Genomic DNA, 25838 nt, shown 5'->3' with positions numbered 1-25838 from the left:
CTGAAGATAAGATCATTCTGCGACAATTTCAAGGAACAGACTTCAGACACTGAACCCCTTTCTCTCCCCAGCAACGACAGCCAGCCCACCATCTCCTCCTGGACCCCAGTCACCACCGAAGACACCGCTTCAACCATGAAAAGCATTCACTCAGGAGCCCCCACGGACCCCTGCCCTCTGCACATCTTCCACAGAGCCGCCACCGCCAAAGCACCTGAGCTACGATGCACCATCAACACCAACTTCCAAGCAGATCCATTCCCCAATGACTGGAAACGCGCAGAAGTCAAGCCCTCCTCAAGAAGCCCTCAGCAGATCTGACGGACCTCAAGCACTACCGACCCATCTCTCTCTGGCCAAAGTCACCAAGAAGATCGTCAACGCCCAACTAACCCACTTCATCGAAGAGAACTCCATCCTGAACCCCTCCCAGTCTGGATTTCGCAGCAACCACAGCACCGAGACCACCCTACTCGCCGCCACTGACAACTTCCGCACCCTTCTCGACCAAGGCCACACCGTGGCCCTGACCCTGCTAGACCTCTCTGCAGCCTTCGACACAGTCTCCTAGCGCACACTCACAGCCAGACTCCACAACGCCGGCATATGGGGGAGCCGCCCTCGAAAGGCTCCACTCCTTCCTCACTGGCAGGACCCAAAGAATCAGACTCAAGCCCTTCCTCTCCGGACCGACAGAGATCAACTATGGAGTGCCTCAGGGATTGTCGCTCAGCCCCACGCTCTTCAACATCTAAATGGCCCCCCCTCGCTGCCATAGTCAGACGGCATGGTATCCTAAGCCAACAACACCCAGCTCATCCTCTCCCTCACCAAGAACCTCCATCAGACTCTGCTTCCAGGAAAGAATGAAGCATGTTGCATCCTGGATGAGCAGCAGCTGCCTGAAGCTCAACTCGAAGAAGACAGAAGTCCTTGTCCTCGGACCCTCCCCATCTGAATGGGACAACACCGGGTGACCCACCACCCTCGGCAGCCACCCCACCCCCATGGACTACACCCAGAACCTCGGTATCAGACTCGACTCCCCCCTCACTATGAACCGACAGACCAACACTGTCGCCTCCACCTGTTTCAACACCCTCCGCAAGACCTTGAAATGAAACCCCACAGAATCCAGAAAGACCGTCACCCATGCACTCATAAGCAGCAGACTGGACTATGGAAATGCCCTCTACGCCGGAATCAACATATCCCTGCTCCGCAAGCTCCATACCATATAAAACACAGCAGCCAGACTCGTCCTCTGCATCCCTCGACATGAACACATCACCCAACACCTGCTTAACCTCCACAGGCTCCCAGTCGAGAAGAGAGTAACCTTCAAGATACTCACCCACGCCTACAAATGCCTTCACAACACCGGAGCCCAATATCTCAACGAAAGAATCTCCTTCTACGTACCCAAGAGAAACCTCCAATCTGCTGACCTCACCCTCTCTGAAACCCTGCGCATCTGCAGAGCCAGAACGGGTGGAAGAGCCTTCTCCTACATCGCGGCAAAGACCTGGAATGAGCTCACTGTCAACATCAGACTCGCCCCCACTCTGCACACCTTCAGGTAGAGCCCCAAGACATGGCTATTCGACTGATCCGGAGCTGCACCCCCCCAGCGCCTTGAGACACTCACATGTGAGTAGCACGCTTCACAATTCTTGAGTGATTGATGTCTGTAGAGATATGTTGACTAACAATAATGGACTACAATGCTCAGCCTGATGTATAGAAACATCAATGCAAACGCACAGTGTCTTCCTGAACATAACTTGGATAACACCCACGGTCTTACCAAAAGATACAAATACCTGCTGAATTTGTCTTGTGGATAGGTATTCATCTTTTGCTAATATGAGAACATACCCTGAAAGCTGGTATTCTCCAAAGACAATTAACCTACCTTGGGGCTTGTAAACCTTTTGTAGAGCTACGGTTGTGGTCATCAAAGGTCTGTGAGGATTGAGGGGAGCTTCAACTAATTTTGCAGAGAGTGGAACCAGTATAGTTCCATGCTTGCTGTTAAGCTGTACTTTCCTGATGATGCCCAACAAGACCGAAACATGTCTGTATTGCTAAGGTGTAAGTCACTGGAGGGTCACTGTTCCTAATAGAGATGGCTAGCCTAATCGGAGGCTCGAGGCATAGATAACATTGTGCCTATCTACATAAGAAGTGAAAGGTTGGATACAGGGGGGAATTTCTCCTAATTGGAGAGTCGCCCTCAGACAACCTTATGGGTGTCATGCTTCGTCGTTGGGCTTTTTGCTCCTCGTGGGGGTGGCGCTGCAGTTCCCCACTGGCCCCGCGAGAGGGCTCTTTATTGGAGTTCTTTTTAGAGGAACGCTGAAGTGGTGAGTGTGGGCGTGTTGGGATGGTGGGTTTAAAAAACACTGTGCTGGTACCTTCCAAAGTATTTATTCTTGGGTCCATACGGTGTGGTTAAAAGTAACCCTGGGCGTAGTTCGCGAAGTAGCACTTCACGAAGCTAAGCAAAGTGCACTTCGCACTACGCGAGCTACGCGTAGCACTTCGCGAACTGCGTAGTACCTTGTTCACACTGTGCCAGATGTCGTTTTCAATGATCGCACAGTGCGAACAAGCAACCGGCACTGTGCAATCATTGAAAATGGCATCTTGCACAGTGCGAGCTGTAGTGTTCTGCTGCTCGAGTAGATTTTTACTCGAGCGGCAGCTTTCTCAACGCGAACTGGTAATTTCTCATCGCGAGCGGTTGCGAGCATACGCGACCACTCGCAATGAGAAACCTGACCTCCTCGCGTTGGGAATCTCGCCGGGAGGTTTATTTTCCATGCTCGCGATCGCCAACTTGATGTTGCTGATCGCGAACAAGGAAAAAGTCTCGCCGGGATGTCATTTTGCTTGCTCGCGGTCGCCAACTTGACGTTGAGGTCCGCGAGCAAGCAAAAAATGACCGCAGCACTATGCAACACTACGCTACGCGTGTTCGCACTGTGCTACGTGCAATTCGCGTAGTGCGAAGTAGCGTGAACTTCGCAAACTACGCGAGCGTAGCGTAGTGCTTTGCCCAGGCTTAGTTAAAAGCATGTGAGAAAGAACACAGCTCCCTACTATCAATGAAGAGGGTGTGTGCCTTTATCTGATTTCTTAGTGAGAATTAAGAGTGGTGGGTGGTGAGTATTGGTCCAGTTAGGTTGACATGTTTCAAGCCTAAATGGTCCCTAGTGGATCCTTTGGAGTTTTGTCAGGACCGTGGGTGTATAATATTGTGAATAAATGATACAGGGGTTTGAGAAAGAAACACACAATACATCCTGTAGAATTACCCTGATTCAGGTTTTCGTGGTCTTGAGCGACTCTGCACCCACTCGTTAACGACCACTTTAATGAGTAGATCCAACATAAAAGAAGAGAGAAGATATAAACAAATAAGCATGTTGATTACATACTCATGTGATCACGAGTAGTGAGTAGTGAGTTAATGAGCATATTCTGAATAGGGGTGTGTTGGCCCGCTTGAGAGCACAATCATTACTGTCAGCAGAGAACAGCACGGCATCAGGCAGTAAAACAGAGGACTAGAAAACTGTATCCACCCTTAGAAAACAACGAATAAAAATGTCCCTCCATGGTTCAATAATGACGGAATACCTTAGGGCTAACATAGCACCTAACGGCCTACTTGTTACCCTAAGCCCTGGAATCTTCCTCAAATACATCACCTTCCGCAGGGAAGGGTTGAAAATTGCATGGAAATGCACACAAGACTGTCTAGTTCTTATCATCAACACAGCCAAACACCTCTCAGATGCCCTTCTTATACAGATCACAGTAGCAGAGAATGCACTGAAAATAGACATAACCATTACAGCATTCAAATCCCGCCTTGCAGTTGAGTGAACATAAAGAATATCTCACCCAGCAGAAAATCAATAAGCTGCAGAAAGATGTCAAATGTTTTGACCGAGAGAAAGTATACCCCTACCCAAAAGAGAACTATAATTTCTCTACTAATGACACATCATCTGACGAGAGCTCCCCCGGCTTTTCCAGGAGATCAGGCTCGGTGAGCAATGACTCCAGCAACAAAGGCAGGAACAACTCCAACATACAGAGGTGTAACTTCAGCAACCTCCCTCCACCCACTTTTTCCTCATTTTCCCACACACCCATACCAGCAGAACATGGTTCCTAGACAATGGATGGGACCTCCTCTGATGTGGAATGTATAACCTGGATACACTCAACAGTTTCTGATGTATCAACAATTCCCGAACCCCCCTTTTTTCAATAGAGGGAGGGGCAGAGGAAGAGGAAGGAGTAGAGGCAAGTCCGAAATAGATCAGAGAAAATTTCCTAAGAGATGGCGGAAGACGTGACCAACACACGTAGCCGCTAAGCGCCTTTCGATTCACCTGGAGCCCCGACCACTTTCGGTTGCTGGTTTCCGGATCCGACTCCTCCAAGAAAGCAGCGGCGGAGGTAGAATGTCTGCCCCTCCATAGCATCGGAATTGGAATAGTTTGGTGAGACGAGTGTGGAGAAGCTGTCGGCCCATGCTACAGAGGGCCTGAGGGCTTGAGAATTGCAGTTTAGCTCGGCACACTCTGGCGTACTCTAGCGTACCTGGGGTTTCCGAAAGCTGCACGGGAACTGAAGTGCTTGAGAGCCGCGGCTTACTTTGGCATACTTTGGCGTATTTGGGTGTTCCGAAAGCTGCACAGAACTGAAAGTGCCCACCACAGAAACTGAAGCGCCCCGCGACGGCTACGGGACACAGCGCTGTAATAAATATTCAACGTTGGCACGGCTACCGGCTCCGGCTCCGACACCGGTAAGACCCAGGTGGACTGTTTTTTTTTTTTAAATAACTTGGACTGGGCAAGCATTTATAAAAAAAGAGTTCTTTTGGGAAGACTTACTGTTTCAAGATTTTTATAGGTTCTACAGTGAAAGGTCAAATGGGAGGGCTGTTTCTTATTATAAGTACTGTATGTGAGAAGTTGGCCTGATATGTAGTGCTCACTATTCTAGTGATCACTGTGTATCATTCCAAACGACCCTTATTGATGATTGGTTGTAAGTCAACCTTTTAGACCAGCTATCCTAGTAGCGTGGATACGAGCAGTCTTAGGCTAAACTCTAGAGGGCGTGTTAAGCCAGCTGTTTACCATCACATATACCCCTTGAACACCAAGTGAAAGGACACCACACAAGTTGTTATGAAAATAAAAGGATATTTATTTATGACAAGACTACCCTGGCTCTTTATGAGTCAGGGAGCTAAGCACACTACAAAACTCTTAGGAAAATACTTCAGTTGCACAATTTACACAAATGCCCGAGGGGCACGAGAAACCATCTACACTAACAGTGAAAGGCGAATGGTTAGAGTCTGGAGATACTGATTCCGGAGTGATCCGATCAGTGGGACTAAACGAAAAAGGAACTGGACACTTGTAGAGCGAACCTGCGATGGAGCACCGAGATGCTCGAGTTACCTAGCCCGGAGGCTGCGGCTGCGTGAAGTTCGTCAAGATGTCGGGAGTCCTCGTGTAGTCTCAGGAGCCTGAAAGAAGAAGTTGCTGGCAGGCGACCAGTGACGATGTTCAGAGCGATCCAAGCCTGGATCGGTGGTGAAGGAAAACCTGAAAGCAGAGGGGACTCAGTTCTCAACCGCTAGCCAGCGATCGTGTGGGTACCAGGAGGGTACCGGCTGAAGTCACCTCGACCAGGTGAGTGGGTGACGTCGGACTCGGCTGTTCCTCGGACCAGGAGGCGCGGCGGCGACCAGGATGGAGGGCGAGCTGTCCCACGAAGGTGTCTGCTGTCGATGATGCTGGGCCCAGGAAGGGGCAGCGGATCTTGGCAGTGGCCACCCAGGCGGGGGAGTCAAGATGGCGTCGGGAGTGGACCAGGAGGGTCCGTGGTACTCCTCTGTTGAAGGGGAGCAAGAGCCAGTCTGGAGCAACCAGACTAGTGATGAAACAATCGTGGTGCGTCGTGAAGAGGGCCACAAGCCGGTCGGCAAGTGGTCGAACAACGCGGTGAACAACAAGGAGCGGAAGGGCCCCCACGCAGATCTCGGGGATGCTGGGGAGGCAGACTTCGATGCTGGAGCTGCTCAGGGTTAGGGCTTCTCAAACCCTAGGTGCACTCACTCGAGGGTCCCTCGGTGGGCGTGCTAGATAAGCGTCGTGCAGGTTCTGAAGATAGCCGGTCCCGCAGGTCTCGTCACACCTACGACTCTCAGCTGAGCTGATGAGGGAGGTAAAAGGTCAGAGATGGCAGGGAACTCGGGTCTCGTCGAGCTGGGCAGTCTTGATCCGTAGGAGAGACTTACAGCAAACCGCAAGCGCTTAGATGGTGCCTGCTGGTGCAGGGTGGCTACTCCTTAGCCACAAGGGAGAGTCTTCAGAAATAGTCAAGAGTTCCTTTCGTGGAAAGTAGTTCGTGATTCGGAGTTATCCGATTATCTGATTATCCAATTTGGGAAGGGGACTCGCTCCTACCTTTATTCTAAGAGAAAGGGGCTGGCCCGTGACTAGGTTCTACCTATGGGTGGAGCCAGGAGGGGGGTGGTTACACCCCTATCCTTTGTCCGGCTTCGCGCCAGCTCAGGGGCTGGTGTGCCCCCGAAACTGGTTTGAGCCGGGCTATGCACAGTGAGCACCGGGGTGCCACTTGCAGTCACCTTCCTTTCAGCCCTGCCTACCTGGGATACACAAACCCTGTCTGGGACGGTGCTAACACCGCCCTCGACAGGAAACCCTTTGTCCAAGCTCCCCTTGCTGGAAGGTCCCCCAGCAGCAGGAGGTCAGACTTGTGTCTGGTGGCAGCATCCATTTTGTGATGCTGAGGCTTGAGTCAACTTTAACCGGGGTTCAAGGTTACTTCCATGTCGTGTCCCTCTAAAAGGGGGGAATGCTAACCCCGTCACCAGGACTGGCGAGGGGTTCGTATTCCCATTCGTATGACACCTTACTCGACATGTATAGGTGATGCGATGCCAAAGTTAGCAAATAACCGCAAGGATTATAATGCCTTAAAAGTAGTTGGCCCGCGTCACCATGGAACGGCTATTAGGGCTTGGTTCCGCAAGCCGTCGACGGGCTCAGCTCGCGCCAGAGCACCGTCCCACATGATTCCCTGCACTCTGCCTTCAGGATTGATAAGGCCTGCTATAGGAGTGACTGATAGGAATCCATGTGTCCATTTTAGGGTTAGGTGTAGGAATACTACACCTACAGCAACGGGTGATTACACCACGTGGCCCCAGCTGTCGTGCAGCCAGTTGTGTCAGATTTGGGCGGCCATTCCAGGGGTGGCATAATACATGCTTCAGCCCCTGGTAGGCCCTGGGTACACCGATGCCCTGGATACCTGTGGTATGCTGAGACAGGGACTGACAAGGTGGCCCAGTTCCAATTAGTGGATGCACCTAACGTACATGTGTGTTAATTTCGAGAGAGAACAGCTAGGCTGTGGGTCTGATTGGCAGGCCCACAGCCGGAGAAAGTCGTAAACCAATGAAGCAAAAGCAAAAAATCTGGGTGATCATAGGATTGCAGACCCTACTCTCCTACATGACCCCCCCCCAAACTTTGGGACAATAAGCTAACCTTGACCAGGTGAGTCTTCTTGCTCTAAGTGGAAATACCTGGAGAGCCCATCTGCATTGCCATGATCAGTGCCAGGTCTATGCTCCACTGTGAAGTCCATCCCCTGTAGGGAAATGGACCACCTAAGTAGTTTGGGGTTTTCACCCTTCATTTGATTTAGCCACAAGAGGGGCTTATGGTCGGTCTGAATCTTGAAGTGAGTGCCAAACAAGTATGGCCTCAACTTCTTCAGGGCCCAAACCACAGCAAAGGCCTCCCTCTCAATAGCTGACCAATTCTTCTCTCTGGGGGTCAGCCTCCTGCTAATAAAAGCTATGGGCTGGTCATGACCATCAAAATTCAGTTGCGATAGAACAGCTCCCACACCCAGCTCCGAAGCGTCTGTTTGGACAATGAATGGTTTGGAGCAGTCTGGACTCTTTAGGATAGGTGCTGTGCACATGGCCTGCTTTAGGTCATCGAATGCCTTCTGACAGCTTGCTGTCCACTGAACTTTTTTTGGCATCTTTTTACTTGTCAGGTCGTTTAGCGGGGTCACAATGGATCCATAATTTCTGACAAATTTCCGGTAATAACCAGTCAGGCCCAAGAAAGCTCGAACCTGAGTCTGGGTGGTTGGAGGAGCCCAGTCCTGGATGGCCTGTATTTTGCTCTCCAATGGTTGAACCTGGCCTCCACCTACAAGGTGGCCCAGGTATACAACCTGTGTCTGCCCTATCTGGCACTTGGTGGCCTTGATAGTGAGGCCTGCCTTCTGCAGGGCCTCTAACACTTTCCTCAGGTGGACCAGGTGATCCTCCCAGGTGGAGCTAAAGACAGCGATATCGTCCAGATACGCCGCACAGAAGTCGTCCAACCCAGTGAGAACTCGATTCACCAGCCTTTGGAAGGTGGCAGGTGCATTTTTCAAACCAAAGGGCATTACCACGAACTGATAATGCCCACCCGGGGTAGAAAATGCTGTTTTGGGCTTGGCCTCCTCAGCTAACCTGATTTGCCAATACCCAGCTGTCAGGTCAAACGTACTTAAGTAGTTGGCCGAGGCCAACCGGTCGATAAGTTCGTCTGCTCTTGGTATCGGGTGGGCGTCGGTCTTAGTGACCGCATTGAGACCTCTGTAGTCCACGCAAAACCTCATCTCTTTCTTACCGCCCTGGGTGTGAGGTTTCGGCACGAGCACTACGGGACTAGCCCAGGGGCTGTCCGAGGGTTCAATGACTCCCAGCTCCAACATTTTCTGCACCTCTGTCTTGATGCAGTCTCTGACATGATCAGGTTGCCGATAGATTTTACTCTTTACGGGCAGACTGTCCCCAGTGTCGACCTCGTGGGTACACCACTTGGTCTGACTGGGTGTCAGAGAGAACATATGTCGAAAGGATTGAAGAACCTGTTTACAATCCTCTTGTTGATGCCCAGAGAGGCTGCCACAAAAGACAACACCATCTACTGATCCATCGTCAGGGTTCTGAGAGAGCAGGTCCGGGAGAGGGTCACTCTCCTCCTCCTGTCCCTCATCTGTGGCCATGAGCAAGCCCATGCCCTCCCTGTCGACATACGCCTTGAGCCTGTTTACGTGGAGCACCCTGTGGGGGCTCCGGGGAGTTCCCAGGTCTACCAGGTAGGTGACCTCTCCCTTTTGCTCAATGATCGTGTGGGGCCCAGACCATTTGTCTTTGAGTGCTGCTGGGGCCACTGGCTCCAGCACCCACACCTTCTGTCCAGGCTGGTACACAGTCCGGACAGCCTTTTGGTCGTGCCAAGCTTTCTGTAATTCTTGGCTCGCCTCAAGGTTTTTAGACGCCTTTTCCATGTACTCCGCCATCCGCGAGCGGAGACCGAGCACATAGTCCACAATGTTTGATGCCGGCTTTCTGAGAGGTCTCTCCCATCCTTCCTTTACCAAACAAAGGGGTCCCCTTACAGGATGTCCGAACAGAAGCTCAAAAGGGCTGTAGCCAACCCCCTTCTGCGGGACCTCTCTGTAGGCGAACAAGAGGCAGGGTATCAGGACATCCCATCTCCGCCGAAGCTTTTCAGGTAGTCCGTGAATCATCCCTTTTAGGGTCCGGTTGAATCTCTCAACCAGCCCATTGCATTGTGGGTGATAGGGTGTGGTGAACTTGTAGTTGACACCACATTCCTTCCACATAGCAGTCAGATATCCAGACATGAAGTTTGCACCTCTGTCTGAGACGACCTCCTTAGGGAAGCCCACTCTGGAGAACACTCCAAGTAGGGCCCGTGCCACCACAGGTGCCGTAGTGGTCCTAAGGGGAATAGCTTCAGGATACCTGGTGGCGTGGTCCACCACCACCAGTATAAACTTGTGCCCTGATGCTGTCTGGGGTTCCATTGGTCCGACAATGTCGATCCCCACTCGTTCAAAGGGTACCCCCACCACTGGTAGTGGTATGAGGGGGGCCTTTGTCGTGCCACCTGACTTACCACTGGCTTGGCAAGTGACACAGGAGCGGCAAAACTCCTTCGTATCTTCGGACATGTGGGGCCAGTGAAAGTGTGGAACAATTCTGTCCCAAGTCTTATTCTGGCCTAAGTGACCTGCAAGGGGAATCTCGTGGGCCAAGGTGAGAAGGAAACCTCTCAGAGACAAGGGGATGACCAGCCTCCTGGTCGCACCAGGTTTGGGGTCTCTTGCCTCAGAGTACAGGAGTCCATCGTCCCAGTACACTTTGTGGGTACCCGTGGCGTTCCCTGCAGCCTCAGCAGCGGCCTGCTGTCTGAGGGGTTCAAGTGAGGGGCAGTCTAACTGTGCCTTCCCCAGGTCTTCCCTGGAGGGTCCCCCTGAGCCCAGAAACTCAACCTGACCAGGTTCAAGCTCTTGCGGCTCAGTTTCCCTCAGTTCTTTAAGGTCAGCCTCCTCGGAGACTTGATCCACGACCTGGGGCAAGGGGGAAGGCGAAGCCTTACCCTTACTGCTCCTTTTCTTGGAAGGTGTCTGGTCCGTTCTTCCAGGATCCAGCACCTGTTCAGTGGGGCATCTTTTGGCCTGTGACCTGGTCACAGCAAGGACATGTGCTGGCAAACCTAACATTTCCATGTGAGTCCTCTGCTCCACTTCTGACCATTGTGACGTTTCCAAATCATTGCCCAACAGACATTCTACGGGGAGGTCTGAACTAACCACAACCTTTTTCGGGCCACTTACCCCTCCCCAGGAGAAATCAACAACTGCCATACTGTGATTGGTAGTGACGTTGCTGGCATTGGTCACTAGGTAACTGGTACCTAGCATGATCTGTCCAGGGTCCACGAAGTTAGGCGTCACCATGGTGACACTGGCACACGTGTCCCTGTAGGCCTGAGCCACTCTTCCATTTATCAAAGGTGTCTGCCTGTATTTGCCCAAAGTATTGGGACTGGCATCAGGGGACATATCCATATCCCCTGTACAGACAAGGACGGCCTGAGTGAGCGTGCCGACTAAGTCGTCACTCCCCTCGGTTCCCAAGGTTAACCCAACTAATGCCTTGGGAGGCGCACTACCACTGCTGACTGTACTAGGGGGCGCAGGTGCCTTAGGGGCTGCAGTGGTAGGAGTTTGCCCTCCTTTCTTGGTGCACTCACTAAACCAGTGAGTCTTACTTTTACAGTATTGGCACCACCTTTTTGACTGGCCTTCTTGAGTCTTCTTCTTCTGTGAAGCCTGACCCCCACCCTCTTTGGTTTGTTGGGGACCTGTCGAAGACTTCTGGTCATTTTGTTTGTTCGTGTTACCCTTTTGGTCTGCTTTCTTCTGACCACCCTGGTTCTGATTCTGGTTCTGCTTGACCCTTGTTCTGACCCATCTGTCTGCCTTCTTTCCCAATTCTTGGGGAGAGGTCAGATCCGAGTCGACAAGGTGCTGATGCAACAATTGGTTCTGACAGTTGTTTAAAATCTGTTCTCGCATGATAAGATTGTACAATCCTGTGTAATCAGTAACCTTGCTACCCAGCAACCAGCCTTCCAAAGCCTTAGTGGCACAATCGACAAAGTCAGCCCAATCCTGAGACTGAATTTTCTGGGTGTCTCGGAACAGCGCCCGGTACTGTTCCGTGGTTAAGCCGAACCCATCAATCAGTGTGTTCTTCAGGACTTGGTAGTTGTTAGCATCCTCAGCTCTTGTAGTGAGGAGCTTGTCCCTTCCTTTACCTTCAAAGGAAAGCCACAGTATAGCTGCCCACTGACTTGGGGGGACGCACTGGACAGTGCAGGCCCTCTCCAAGGCAGTTATCCACTTGTGGATGTCGTCCCCTTGTTTAAAGGGGGGCACTATTTTACTCAGGTGTCTAGTGTCTATACCCCTGTCTTTCTCTCTATTGAGAACGCTGCCACCAGTGGGATCTAACCCACTTAATTTCTGCTCTCGGGCTAAGGCAAGTCTTTCTTTGGCGAGGGCAAGTTCTTCCCGCTCGATCCTCAGATTGACCTCCCGCATCTTCGCTTCATGCTCCCTCCTCTGAGGGGAAGTCATTCCTCTCTGAGAAGGTGCCTGAGAGACATGTGTATGAACCGATCTGCCAGAGCCTCTGGAGAGAGACCTAGCTCGTCCGTTCCCAAGGTTAAGCCTGCTTGAGCGTGGGCCCGGGGCTCCCCCAGTTCCATTCTCATGCCTGCTTAAGTTGGTCCTTGTAAGCCTGCCGACTACCACTGGACCTTTGTCTGCCTCGTCTCCCGATAACTCGTCCTCGTCCTCCTCCTCTGTGTGGAGGTCGAGGTCTGGGTCACCGAGGGTTCCCTCTAAGGGAGGCATGTTCCCATCTGCACTGGGGGGACCTGGGTTAGAGGACCTCCTAGCATCGTACGCCTCTAAGAGACCTATCAGTATTGCGATGGTAGGGTTAGAACCCTGGTTTAGCTTCCGGGAGGCACACAGTTGTCTCATCTCCTTGAAGCTAAGAGTTGCATATCGTGACACGACCTGTGGAGGGTCACTGACCACTAAGGGAGTCCCTGCAGACTCTCCGTGGACCGACATGCTTTTCTAGTGAGGTGTAAGTGTTGCACCTACCTACACTATGGGTTTACCTACTGATCCCTTGCTAAGAGTTGTAGTCAGGGTGTGCTAAGCCCTGTTACACTACAACAGCCGGTTCAGTAGAACTCGGAGTATTCTAAGTTAAGTTATATGTACCTGGGTACTTATGTGATCTTTCACTGCGATATTCTTAGGATACGTGTGTGGTAAAACAACAGCAAGCTCAAATCCCAACCGCTGCTCACCAATGTGAGAAGTTGGCCTGATATGTAGTGCTCACTATTCTAGTGATCACTGTGTATCATTCCAAACGACCCTTATTGATGATTGGTTGTAAGTCAACCTTTTAGACCAGCTATCCTAGTAGCGTGGATACGAGCAGTCTTAGGCTAAACTCTAGAGGGCGTGTTAAGCCAGCTGTTTACCATCACATATACCCCTTGAACACCAAGTGAAAGGACACCACACAAGTTGTTATGAAAATAAAAGGATATTTATTTATGACAAGACTACCCTGGCTCTTTATGAGTCAGGGAGCTAAGCACACTACAAAACTCTTAGGAAAATACTTCAGTTGCACAATTTACACAAATGCCCGAGGGGCACGAGAAACCATCTACACTAACAGTGAAAGGCGAATGGTTAGAGTCTGGAGATACTGATTCCGGAGTGATCCGATCAGTGGGACTAAACGAAAAAGGAACTGGACACTTGTAGAGCGAACCTGCGATGGAGCACAGAGATGCTCGAGTTACCTAGCCCGGAGGCTGCGGCTGCGTGAAGTTCGTCAAGATGTCGGGAGTCCTCGTGTAGTCTCAGGAGCCTGAAAGAAGAAGTTGCTGGCAGGCGACCAGTGACGATGTTCAGAGCGATCCAAGCCTGGATCGGTGGTGAAGGAAAACCTGAAAGCAGAGGGGACTCAGTTCTCAACCGCTAGCCAGCGATCGTGTGGGTACCAGGAGGGTACCGGCTGAAGTCACCTCGACCAGGTGAGTGGGTGACGTCGGACTCGGCTGTTCCTCGGACCAGGAGGCGCGGCGGCGACCAGGATGGAGGGCGAGCTGTCCCACGAAGGTGTCTGCTGTCGATGATGCTGGGCCCAGGAAGGGGCAGCGGATCTTGGCAGTGGCCACCCAGGCGGGGGAGTCAAGATGGCGTCGGGAGTGGACCAGGAGGGTCCGTGGTACTCCTCTGTTGAAGGGGAGCAAGAGCCAGTCTGGAGCAACCAGACTAGTGATGAAACAATCGTGGTGCGTCGTGAAGAGGGCCACAAGCCGGTCGGCAAGTGGTCGAACAACGCGGTGAACAACAAGGAGCGGAAGGGCCCCCACGCAGATCTCGGGGATGCTGGGGAGGCAGACTTCGATGCTGGAGCTGCTCAGGGTTAGGGCTTCTCAAACCCTAGGTGCACTCACTCGAGGGTCCCTCGGTGGGCGTGCTAGATAAGCGTCGTGCAGGTTCTGAAGATAGCCGGTCCCGCAGGTCTCGTCACACCTACGACTCTCAGCTGAGCTGATGAGGGAGGTAAAAGGTCAGAGATGGCAGGGAACTCGGGTCTCGTCGAGCTGGGCAGTCTTGATCCGTAGGAGAGACTTACAGCAAACCGCAAGCGCTTAGATGGTGCCTGCTGGTGCAGGGTGGCTACTCCTTAGCCACAAGGGAGAGTCTTCAGAAATAGTCAAGAGTTCCTTTCGTGGAAAGTAGTTCGTGATTCGGAGTTATCCGATTATCTGATTATCCAATTTGGGAAGGGGACTCGCTCCTACCTTTATTCTAAGAGAAAGGGGCTGGCCCGTGACTAGGTTCTACCTATGGGTGGAGCCAGGAGGGGGGTGGTTACACCCCTATCCTTTGTCCGGCTTCGCGCCAGCTCAGGGGCTGGTGTGCCCCCGAAACTGGTTTGAGCCGGGCTATGCACAGTGAGCACCGGGGTGCCACTTGCAGTCACCTTCCTTTCAGCCCTGCCTACCTGGGATACACAAACCCTGTCTGGGACGGTGCTAACACCGCCCTCGACAGGAAACCCTTTGTCCAAGCTCCCCTTGCTGGAAGGTCCCCCAGCAGCAGGAGGTCAGACTTGTGTCTGGTGGCAGCATCCATTTTGTGATGCTGAGGCTTGAGTCAACTTTAACCGGGGTTCAAGGTTACTTCCATGTCGTGTCCCTCTAAAAGGGGGGAATGCTAACCCCGTCACCAGGACTGGCGAGGGGTTCGTATTCCCATTCGTATGACACCTTACTCGACATGTATAGGTGATGCGATGCCAAAGTTAGCAAATAACCGCAAGGATTATAATGCCTTAAAAGTAGTTGGCCCGCGTCACCATGGAACGGCTATTAGGGCTTGGTTCCGCAAGCCGTCGACGGGCTCAGCTCGCGCCAGAGCACCGTCCCACATGATTCCCTGCACTCTGCCTTCAGGATTGATAAGGCCTGCTATAGGAGTGACTGATAGGAATCCATGTGTCCATTTTAGGGTTAGGTGTAGGAATACTACACCTACAGCAACGGGTGATTACACCACGTGGCCCCAGCTGTCGTGCAGCCAGTTGTGTCAGATTTGGGCGGCCATTCCAGGGGTGGCATAATACATGCTTCAGCCCCTGGTAGGCCCTGGGTACACCGATGCCCTGGATACCTGTGGTATGCTGAGACAGGGACTGACAAGGTGGCCCAGTTCCAATTAGTGGATGCACCTAACGTACATGTGTGTTAATTTCGAGAGAGAACAGCTAGGCTGTGGGTCTGATTGGCAGGCCCACAGCCGGAGAAAGTCGTAAACCAATGAAGCAAAAGCAAAAAATCTGGGTGATCATAGGATTGCAGACCCTACTCTCCTACACTGTATACATTTCTTAAGCACCTAAGCACTTTATGCACTCTATCTATACAATGCACTTTAGGTATTTAAGCTCCACTGCACTTGCACTTTAGCTGCTTTGAAGTTATGCAGCACAACGCTAAAATTGCACAATAGATGGCCATTTTCTAGGAGGCGGCTTTAAACGTAGGCACATTATCAGGCACGAGGTAAAAATTCTCTATAGAGCCACAGAAGTATGATCGTATGTTTTTATGGGTTGTTCTTTTTATCATAAGTTTTGTATTCACAAACTTAGGCAATATCTGATGTTTAGCTGCTATGTACTCAATCGATTAATCTTTTACTGCACCTCTGGCTTTGTTTTATGTCTGCACAAGGCAACACTTACTTAAGGGTGGGGAACCTCCGCCATCTTTTCATACTGCAATAGTGGTTAGCGTCCTGAAGAAGGACACAAATAGGGAGAATGTCAATTTTTATAGGCCCATAAGCCTTCTTAATGTGGATTATAAAATCTTCACAAAACTACTTACAAACAGGCTTAACAGGATGGTGGGCTCACTTATTCATACAGACCAATGTGGGTTTGTAGCCAGGAGACAGCTTTCTACCAATACAAACTTTTTATTAGAGGCGTAATAAGAATAGGATAGGGGCCCAGATATGGCTTTTAGATGCTGAAAAAGCATTCGACTTGGTTTCATGGGATTGTTTGTTTTGAATTTTGGAAAAATGTGGCTTTGCCGATCGGTTCATACAATTAATAAGACTGCTCTATATGAACTCACAGGCGCAAATTCTAATTAACTCCGTAAATGTAGGCACCTGCCCAATAAATAGAGGTACTAGGCAAGGGTGTCCTCTATCCCCGATTTTATTTGCGTTATTTATAGAGACCTTGGTAATAGCAATCAGACAGAAAAAGGCTCATACGGCGCCCCTTCAAGGGATGTCTAACATAAAATTATACGCGGACGATATTGTCCTTTCTCTAAACCCTAAACAAGGTACCCAGGAGGAAATCTTGGGGATTTTCTCAGATTTCCAAGCAATAAGAGGCTATAAAATAAATAAGTCGAAGACGGAACTCATACTGTGCAATCGTCTCATTGATTCGCTATTGCCAAATTTTAGATCAGTCTATAATACATACCCAAAGAGATATTTAGGGATTTTTGTGACGTAGAAAATAGAGGCCATTTTCCAATTGAACTATATCCAGCTGATCCAAAAAGTGAAGCGCCTTTTAATATGTTGGAACCAACTTCCATTATTAATATTAGGTTGGGTGCCACTAATACGTATGTCTATCCTGCCCTTATTTAATTTTGTATTTTCAGCTGCCCCGTGTGCACTTCAAGCATCTTTTTTTTTAAAGCAATAGATAGTTTATTTTCATCCTTTTTATGGACTAATAAAACACAGAGGTTGGCACTTAGCACTTTAAGCTATTCAGCTGCAGAGGGGGCTGTCCCTCCTAAACATTAGGAACTATTATCATGCAAGTTTTGCAGATAAAAGTTTTAGATTTGTATCTCAATCAGACCCCCCGGAGGTTGATAACTTTTTTATGAACAAGATCTTAATGGAATATAACATCATAGATCCAACAAGAATAGTTAAGTACCCTAAGAAAGTACGATATAAGACTCTCAATTCCTATCATTTTATGGCATTCCAGGAATAAATGGCTCGACAAGGCTGTCTCAATTTTACACGGGGGAGAGAAGATTATTAGAGACTGGCGTCCTAAGAAAATGGGAAGAGAATGGTAATAAACAGGCTATAGATTTTGTTAATGGCAACTCCTGGAAGACATGGCCTGAGATAGAAATGGGGCTTTTACACTCTAAAGCCATGCTGAAATGGTCATATATTGCTCTCAGACCCTTTTTGGAAAAGTTTGACACCAGGAGTATAACACCAAGCGTAGGGATTAGTGAAGCTTTTGAATCCCCAGTACAACGGTCTGTTAGTGTATGGGTGAAAATCTTTGACAAACCTAAGCCTCACCCCATATATTAAAAAATCCGAGACAGATGGTGGAAAAGGGAAGGATTACAGCTCTCAAAATTGACTTGGAATATAATTCACAAATTAAATGCTACAGTTTTGAGAGGCGCAAATCTTAAACGTATGCAATTTTATTCAAAATGGTTAATTTACAGGACACCCTCCTTTCTACAAAATATCTACCCACAAATCGAAGACAGGTGTTTTCGCTGTGCTAGAGAGAATTGCGGCACCTGGTTACATATTGTATGGGACTGGCCGGAAATCAGCAGTTTATGGGAAGAAATTGAAAATGACCTCAGAGCCAACATTGACCCTTCTATTTCCATTGATAAATTCATCGCAGTGATGGGCTGTTACCCCAATGTGACGCTAAGTAATATACAAGAAGAGTGCCTTTATATTGCAGCATTAGTAGCAAGATCCTTAATCTTACAAAATGAATTTGAGAGAAAATATGCATTGAGATCCGGGTCATTAAGGAAGTTTGAGAAACGTTGGAGCTCCATAGGGGATAAGTCTGGGACCAACGGAGAATGATTGTAATTATATGGTATAAAAAGCAGAAGGGGGGGGGAAATCTGGATCGAATGGCAAAATCCGGGAAAGTTTCATTTCTCAGATCAACCTCCGAAACTAACGCTATTTGATATTATGTATCTATGCACTTTATTCACTCATATTTTTTAGCACTTCTTGCTTTTAGTTAATCTTTTACTTGCTATGATTTTTTTTGCAACATGATTAACTGTAAGACAACTCGAGTACCTATATCTTAAATGTCTCACACTTTGCACTTTATCGTGTAAAATTGTATTATTGTATTTTTCTTGAGCTCTCAATAAAAAAACATTAAAAAAATAAAAAGTAGAGGCAAGTCCAAGAACGTCCACTGGCAGGAACCAGAAGCCCAGATGCTACTGAGGAGCAAGACAAAGGGATCCAAACACTTGCAGTTAACGTTTCTTCACGACAACTAGATGAGAATGAAGTTGGCCTTCTGGAGAAGGGCCTTGGCTTTGTCCCTACCCCACAGGAAGACACATTTCGCCTCCACCAGGAACTACATCAATTCTTCCGAAAAATCAGACTACGGGCTTACTTCCAAGACTAACCTTACACCCCGGAACATGGCACAGGACTACGGAACAGGTCACGTTTTATGCCATCAACAGCAACCGCCCCAAACGAAATACTTACCTTCGAACAAGCTATCCCTAAAAAATAGCAGACCCCCTCAATTTAACAACATTTCTACATCAAAGAGGAACCACCTCAAAGGGATTACAGACAATACGACCATTGTGGTGAATCCAGCTGACAAAGGTGGCGCCATCGTTCTACAGGATGTGACCACCTACAACGGCGACAATTGGCCGACACCCAATATTACCTTCCAATCAAGACAGATCCCACTGGAGGCCTGACTATCAGAATTAAAGGACTCATCTCAGAAGCAGAGATGGAGGGATTAATTAACAAACAAGAGGCTGGTTTCCTGAACAACGAACAACCCAGGATACCATACTTCTACACCCTCCCTAAAATTCACAAGGGTGTCAACCCCCCACCGGATGTCCCATCGCATTGAGAATTGAGTCACTTCTTGAACCTCTCAGTAAATTCTTAGACTTTTTCTTGCGCCCCATCATTTTGTAGACCCATACATATATAGGAGAGACACTACGGATGTTGTCAATCTGGAGCTGACCTTCCCATCACCTGAGAACATAGATCTCCTGGTGACATCGGACGTCAAGGCCTTATATACCAATATCTCGCAGGACGCCACTTTAGGAGCCCTTGAGGACATCCTTCGCCAGGAAGACCCCTGGCCGCTCAACACCCCGATCACATTCATCGTCGAATGTGCATCCCACGCCCTCAAAGAAAATTTCATTGAGTTCCAAGTCCAACTCTATCACCAGATACAAGGCACTTGCATGGCAGTACTTTTGCCCCAAATTTGGCCTGCATCTACATGGCAGCTGTCCAAAGCAAATACATTGACAAGAGGACAACCCTTTTCACAACAATATACTACAGTGGCATTCTTATATTGACAACAGTTTGTTGTTTTGGAGTGGAGATTCAGAGACTTGCACTTCATTCTGTAATAGGGTCAATACACTGGTCCATATTTAAAATTCACCAATACCATATCAGAAAGTTCCATAACATTTCTCGATCTATCAATCTCAATCCAAGAAGGCCAACTGTTCACAACAAACTATAAAAAAAACGACTGACAGGAATAGCTTGCTACTCCTCGAAAGCCACCATCCAAAATCCCTTAGGGACAACCTTCCAGTAGTTTAGTTCCTCTGCTTACCTCGGAACTGTAACACAACTAATGAATACGAGAGGCAGGCATCCTATCTGAGATCCAACTTAGGGAACCGCCACTACCCACACAAGGTGATACACAGAGCATACAAGTGGGCCAAAAACAACCACAGGTAGAGTTTGCTAAAAATTAGGGAAAGAATCCCGAATGACACACCGACGTGCTTTACGACCTTCACCCCCTCATCCAACAAAATACAGAAAGTCATTAAGAAACACTGGGGGATCCTTAACACAGGAGATTTTCGTCCTGGACCGACTCCCCTATTTGCATACAAACGCACACATAACCTGAAGGACCTTCTTGTACATACTCGTTCCCAGACCCCACGCATTAGGAAACCAACACTATGGGCTCTCCCACCAGTTGAGGGGCACTTCCCCTGGGGGTCGTGCTCAGTCTGCACCCTGACCAGCACAACGAAAAGCATAGACCTGGGGTTGCAGAGACCTTGGAAACAAAAACAACACACCAATTGCAACAATAGGAACTGTGTCTACCTGATTACATGCCCCTGCCACCTACGCTATGTGGGGATGACGACAAGAGCTGTAAAGATACAGATCAGCGAGCACCGCAACACAATACGCTGCAAAAAAACTAACACTAAAATGTGCACACATTTCCTTGAGGAACACCACACACCAGACAGTTTGCAATGGATCATCCTTGACTCCAACCCGCACTGGCCAACAAGAACTCTTTGACACAAGAACAGCGCTGGGTGTTCCGCCTACAATCCAATACTCAGGGACTGAATGACGACATACCCTGGGCGGAATTAATCAACTGATTTTTCTCCCTTCCCTAGTGCTACGCTCCAGATGACCCAATATGGACATTAGCAACCACACATGACCAGTAAAAAACCTTTACCATAGTGACATGTGGCCATATTGAATTAATCTGTTGAGAACAGCGCTATTCCAACCTTAGCGCTTCCGCTAAGTGTAAAGATGAGTGACAAGAGTCTTGCATTATTAACGTAACACAAGTGGTAAATACCATATAGTCTGTTCCTAATCAAAATCAGCTCTGCCTATCACCTGCACAATAGCACTGTGAGTTACTGGATTCAATTAAGAACAGCATCTCTTGTCTTGCCCCATTCGGGTAATGTAAACACACCATATAACTGAACCGCAGTTATCTGTAAATGAACTGCGTACAATTACGACAGCACAGAGATGACATCTCTTCTAACCAAATCAAGACATAACATCAACGAAGAAAATATTTTGTTATGACTCCCCCTATAGGGCAATAGTTGAACACAACAGGCCATTTTCTATTGTTTTGCCTTATGTTTTTAATCACACTGCATATCATTATAACAACCACCAACCACTACCTCAAGATGGCCGCCAAAGTTGAGCCTCTACACCTCCCAAGCCCCATGCGGTGCCGCTGTTCACCGCTGTAGTTGCTGAAGCTTAGCGCAGGCCAATGTAATCAACGTGTAGGCGAGCCCTCACGCCTCCCACGCTTCAATCACATTGCGTACAAATACCAAATACCTGTGAGCCGCATAACCACCGGCGACAAAGCGGCAGCTGGCAGGTATCTAGGCTGCGTAGCCGGAGGTCAATGTGAGTTAAATAAAAATACCCCCGCTCCCCAGTTAATGGCTGGCGAGGTGAAGGTCCGATCGGAGGAACACTAACAACAACCATTTAACTCTCTGCTGCCGTGTTACCCCTAATTTCCATTGTAGGTAACTTCTTGAGCGACTTTCTCTGCCGAGGAGGCCGCCTTCAATATCACCTGGGGTAGGGTTTTATTGTCTTTGCAATTTACTTTTAAACTGTGATATGTCTATGTATGTATTTTGTTTAGAGTGTGCTTACAGTCACGGACCCCCTCACACCAAGGGGCCCGATCACTTCACTTGTAATAGATACTCACCACTACGTGCACTATGAATCTTACTAAGTCGCACAAAAAGTCTACCACAAGTTCGGACTAAATGTACAAGCGGGCCAACACATCCCTTTTTAGAATATGCTCATTAACTCACTACTCGTGTCCATATGAGTATGTAATCAACATGCCTATTTATTTCTTCTCTCTTCTTTTAGGTTGGATCTACTCATTAAGGTGGTCGCTAATGAGTGGGTGCAGAGTCGCCCAAGACCACATAAACCTGAATCAGGGTAATTCTACAGGGTGTATTGTGTGTTTCTTTCTGAGACCCCTGTTGTTATTTATTCAGGATATTAAACACCCACGGTCTTGTTGAAACGCCAAAGGATCCACTAGAGACCATTTAGGCGTGAAACATTTTGACCTAACTAGACCAATAATCACCACCCACCACTTTTAATTCTCACTAAGAAACCAGACAAAGGCACACACCCTCTTCATTGACAGTAGGGAGCTGTGTTCTTTCTCACCTGCTTTAAATCACACCGTACGGACCCAAGAATAAATACTTTGGAAGGTACCAGCACTGTGTTTTCTAAACCCACCATCCCCACACACCCACACTCACCACTACGGCGTTCCTCTAAGAAGAACTCCGATAAAGAGCCCTCTTGCGGGGCCCATGGGGGACTGCAGCGCCACTCCCACGAGGAGCGAAACGCCCAATGATGAAGCATGACACCCGTAAGGGTGTGTGAGGGAACGCTCCAATTAGGAAGAATTCCCTGCCTGTATCCAACCTTTCACTTCTTATGTAGATAGGCACAACTTTTTCTATACCTCGAGCTACCGATTAGCCTGGCCATCTCTATTAGGAACAGTGACCCCCCCCAGTAACTTACACATATTACCTTGGGAGCACGGGTACTGGACCTCTCTTTTCCATTAGCTCCACATCCCTCCATTGTGTGGATGTGTTGCTAAGGTGCCTTGGAGAGGGTGTGTTCCTAATGGGACAGGTGCCAAGACTCATTTTCCTATTGGTGGTCACTGTCTGTGGTGCCACATTGAATAAAAACATTGAATTGCAATGTGTCCCGGAGTAATTACAAGTGTTGAAAATAAATTAAAGCACTCCACCCACCACTTGGTGCCAAAGGACTTATGCTCTACTTCACTGAAGATGACAACAGGCTAAATCTATATTTACGGTCTGATGTGTTCTTTTGCCAAGAGGACATGACTTAAGAGCTGCAGGTGAACTGCCCTACTGGGATGGGGCCAAGACTTATTTGCATATTGTTGGTCGCTGTTTCTACTGCCACATTAAGGAAAAAAAACAATGCATTGATATTTGCCCCAGAGTAAAAACAGCTGCGATTAATTCAAGCATTCTGTGGACCATTTTTTTGTTTGTGTTACTGTTTAGTATTGTCAACTAGCACATAGTGTATTAAGAGGGGCGGGGGGCATATTCTACAGAGTAGCGTTTCTAAGTGCCCATTATTCCTATTTGTGTATCACCTAACTGAGACAGTAATTTGGATGGGATCATGTGTATGTGTGTGGGTGTAATCAACCGCCCGTGCTTTTTGTGGCACTAGCTTGCTTTACACTTTGTGTGTGTGTGGCAGTCGTTTCCGCAACTCCTGTTAGTGTTGCACCTGTGCACTGTGCACAAAGGAATGCTGTTGTGCTTCAGTCATTGCTGAACATGTGTCTCACGGGGGCATTTACACTGCTGCTCCCTGTGCTATATCTATTTTCTAAACCTGAGGAAACCCTTCAGTGCGCCTGCCTGTATAGGGCCAGATATGTGAGAGCAGGGCTTTAAGTGGGCCGGGTCTCACCGGGTCTGAGCACCGGCAGTTTTTTTAAGGAGGCCTCTATCGGGCTCTATTTTGTGCCCTGGCACAGACTTTCCGTTTTTTACGAGCGTTATAGGGGAAGGAAAATCCTTTAAAGATAGTCATTTTCTCTCTGGATTTCCGTTCTCTTTTTGAAATTCCGTTGCAGCAGCATTGTCGTGGTGTCGCCAGGGCTTTAAGTGGAAGCTTTTTCAATATTAATACAAGCCATAGTTTCTGCTCATGTATCTTATGCAACTAACAACCATTAACAAAGCCAATCGTCCTGACTTGTTGTAGGTATGATGTTACTTGTTGTATCATATATCTGGATGCAACGACAGAAACCGCAAACTACCAGTCGGGCGGCACACTGTGCTAAACACAAATTTTTAGCTTAAGTGTTTTTAAGCTACGCCCTAATTACATTGGCCACGCCCCTTTGAGAGACCCCCCCAGTTTTTTCATCTCGCTTAAAGCCCTGTTTGTGAGTGAATCTTGCCAACCAGCTGTGTGCTGGTAAAGGTCTCTCTCTCTCCCTCTCTATCTCTAGCTATAGAGTGTGTGTGAGAGAGAGAGACTGCATGGGAGTTGGCGTGTGTGAGAGGCTTTCTACTGCTTGCGTTTCTGCAATCCTTGAAGGACATTTACTATATATTGTGCAGAAGTTTAATGTCAAAAAACAAAACCCATATATTATGTCTTCGTTTTTGTATTATCGGTTTGGTTCGGAGCAGGGTTAAAGATTTTGGGAAACACGTCAAGTCGCTTAAATGTTATTCTCAGTTGAACTGGTAGCCAGTGTAATTGTATTTCAGAAAATCAGATATATTACAACGTGTCCTGTTGTAATTCAGTTCACTGCAGCTCTTGCTGACGACTTTGTGATTCATTTCGGAAGACACTAAATTAGTTTTGCGATACTGTTGTAGAACATATTAAAATAATCGATGTCCCCACTGGTGATGGCACGGACAAGGTTGGTTCTGTGGCTAAACACGTGAGAAAGTGAAACATCCACGCTGCTTCTGTCTGTAGCTTAGCCCACCCCCATCCCATTCCTTCCCCCTTACAAAGCCTCGTTTCCTCTTAGTCTAGTTTGTTCGCTTTTATGTCGTCCATGGCCTGGTTCTTCTGTGTTTATTTCTTGTTCCTTCTTGTTATTTGTACAGCTTCCTGATGCCTCGCAAGGGACCCGAAATGCACTGCACAAAGTGACTGAACAATAATGATTCCTGTGGAATTCCATTACGACCCCAAAGCAATCAAGTAACACATTCTGTTATTACCCAGTTGTATTGGATTTTGTTTCTCCTAGCTCGGGGGAATGAAAGCCGAGCTGACCCTGCATGAACCCTCTGAACTGTCGACTGTACACTTCCAGCCCTTGGACAACAGCACTGTCTGTACTAAATAATCGAATTGTGATAATTTGATACATTGAAATTATTTTAGTTGCTGGGAATTTTAAGCAGTTTTCCATACAGACGAGGGAAAGGTGGGGGTTAGAAAATGAGTTGGTGGTTAATAATTATCAGGCGTGTGCCTACTACAATAAATACTTGGATTATGTTTTTACTAGAGGTGGCTTTGTATGGCTTTTGCTGAGCCCCAGAGGATGGCCTGGGCTTCCTCGAACTTGGCACACATTAAAAGCAATTTGCTCTTTTAACTGTTGACATGTAATTGTACAACCTAACATCACAGGATGACAGCACTGCTCAAAAGAAATGATACCATAGCCATAGTGACATCATCCATAACGTCAATTGTAAAGCGACATGCAATGTAACCAGCGAAGCCCCTGATGTTGTTTGGGATCTATCTATTACATCATGTGTGTGGTCGTCAACAGTGCTTTTGGGTGGGCAGGGTAGGGTTTCCTTGGTTTATGTCAGGTCCTGAACTATGATTTGTGTCTGCAAAAATACAATTACATCAAACATGACACGAAGCTAGAACTTTACTGAAAGTGGGGCATTTTATTGGTTTAAAGACTTAACTTTAGACTAAACCAATAAAATGTTTCAATAGGTTTTGAGACATTTGTATTATAAAAATTTGGAAATTATGCTTTAAGAGATTAATCATGTGTATATCTTGCCCAATAATGTGACCCACGACGCTAAGTATGGCAGGTCTAGGGACACAATATTTGAAGAATTAGCAAATCTTGTTGGATGAAGGAACATTGTATTGTCCCATAAAATAGGGATTCAGTGGACCTGGGCTATTTCTGCAGATCAAAACACTCTGGCAAATTACCGTCCCATTTCATTACTATCAGGAATTAGCACAATAGCTGAGAAGCACGTAAATTATGCTCTCTCAACCTTTCTGGAAAGTAA

General features: G+C 48.2%; 1 long non-coding RNA gene across 1 annotated transcript in view; it reads left to right on the top strand.

The window, feature by feature from the left end:
• The window catches only part of LOC146867269 (uncharacterized), a 39930-nt gene extending 14859 nt beyond the window's left edge, over positions 1-25071 (top strand). Inside the window, exon 3 of the long non-coding RNA XR_014966081.1 lies at positions 24663-25071. This is a non-coding gene — a long non-coding RNA (uncharacterized LOC146867269). The remainder of the gene's footprint in view (positions 1-24662) is intronic.
• The last annotated feature ends 767 nt before the right edge of the window (positions 25072-25838 follow it).

Source organism: Triturus cristatus, chromosome 1_2 (assembly GCF_964204655.1).
Source record: "Triturus cristatus chromosome 1_2, aTriCri1.1, whole genome shotgun sequence".
Lineage (NCBI taxonomy): Eukaryota > Metazoa > Chordata > Amphibia > Caudata > Salamandridae > Triturus > Triturus cristatus.
The sequence above is the reverse complement of the archived record's forward strand: the minus strand, read 5'-3'. Positions and strand labels throughout refer to the sequence as shown.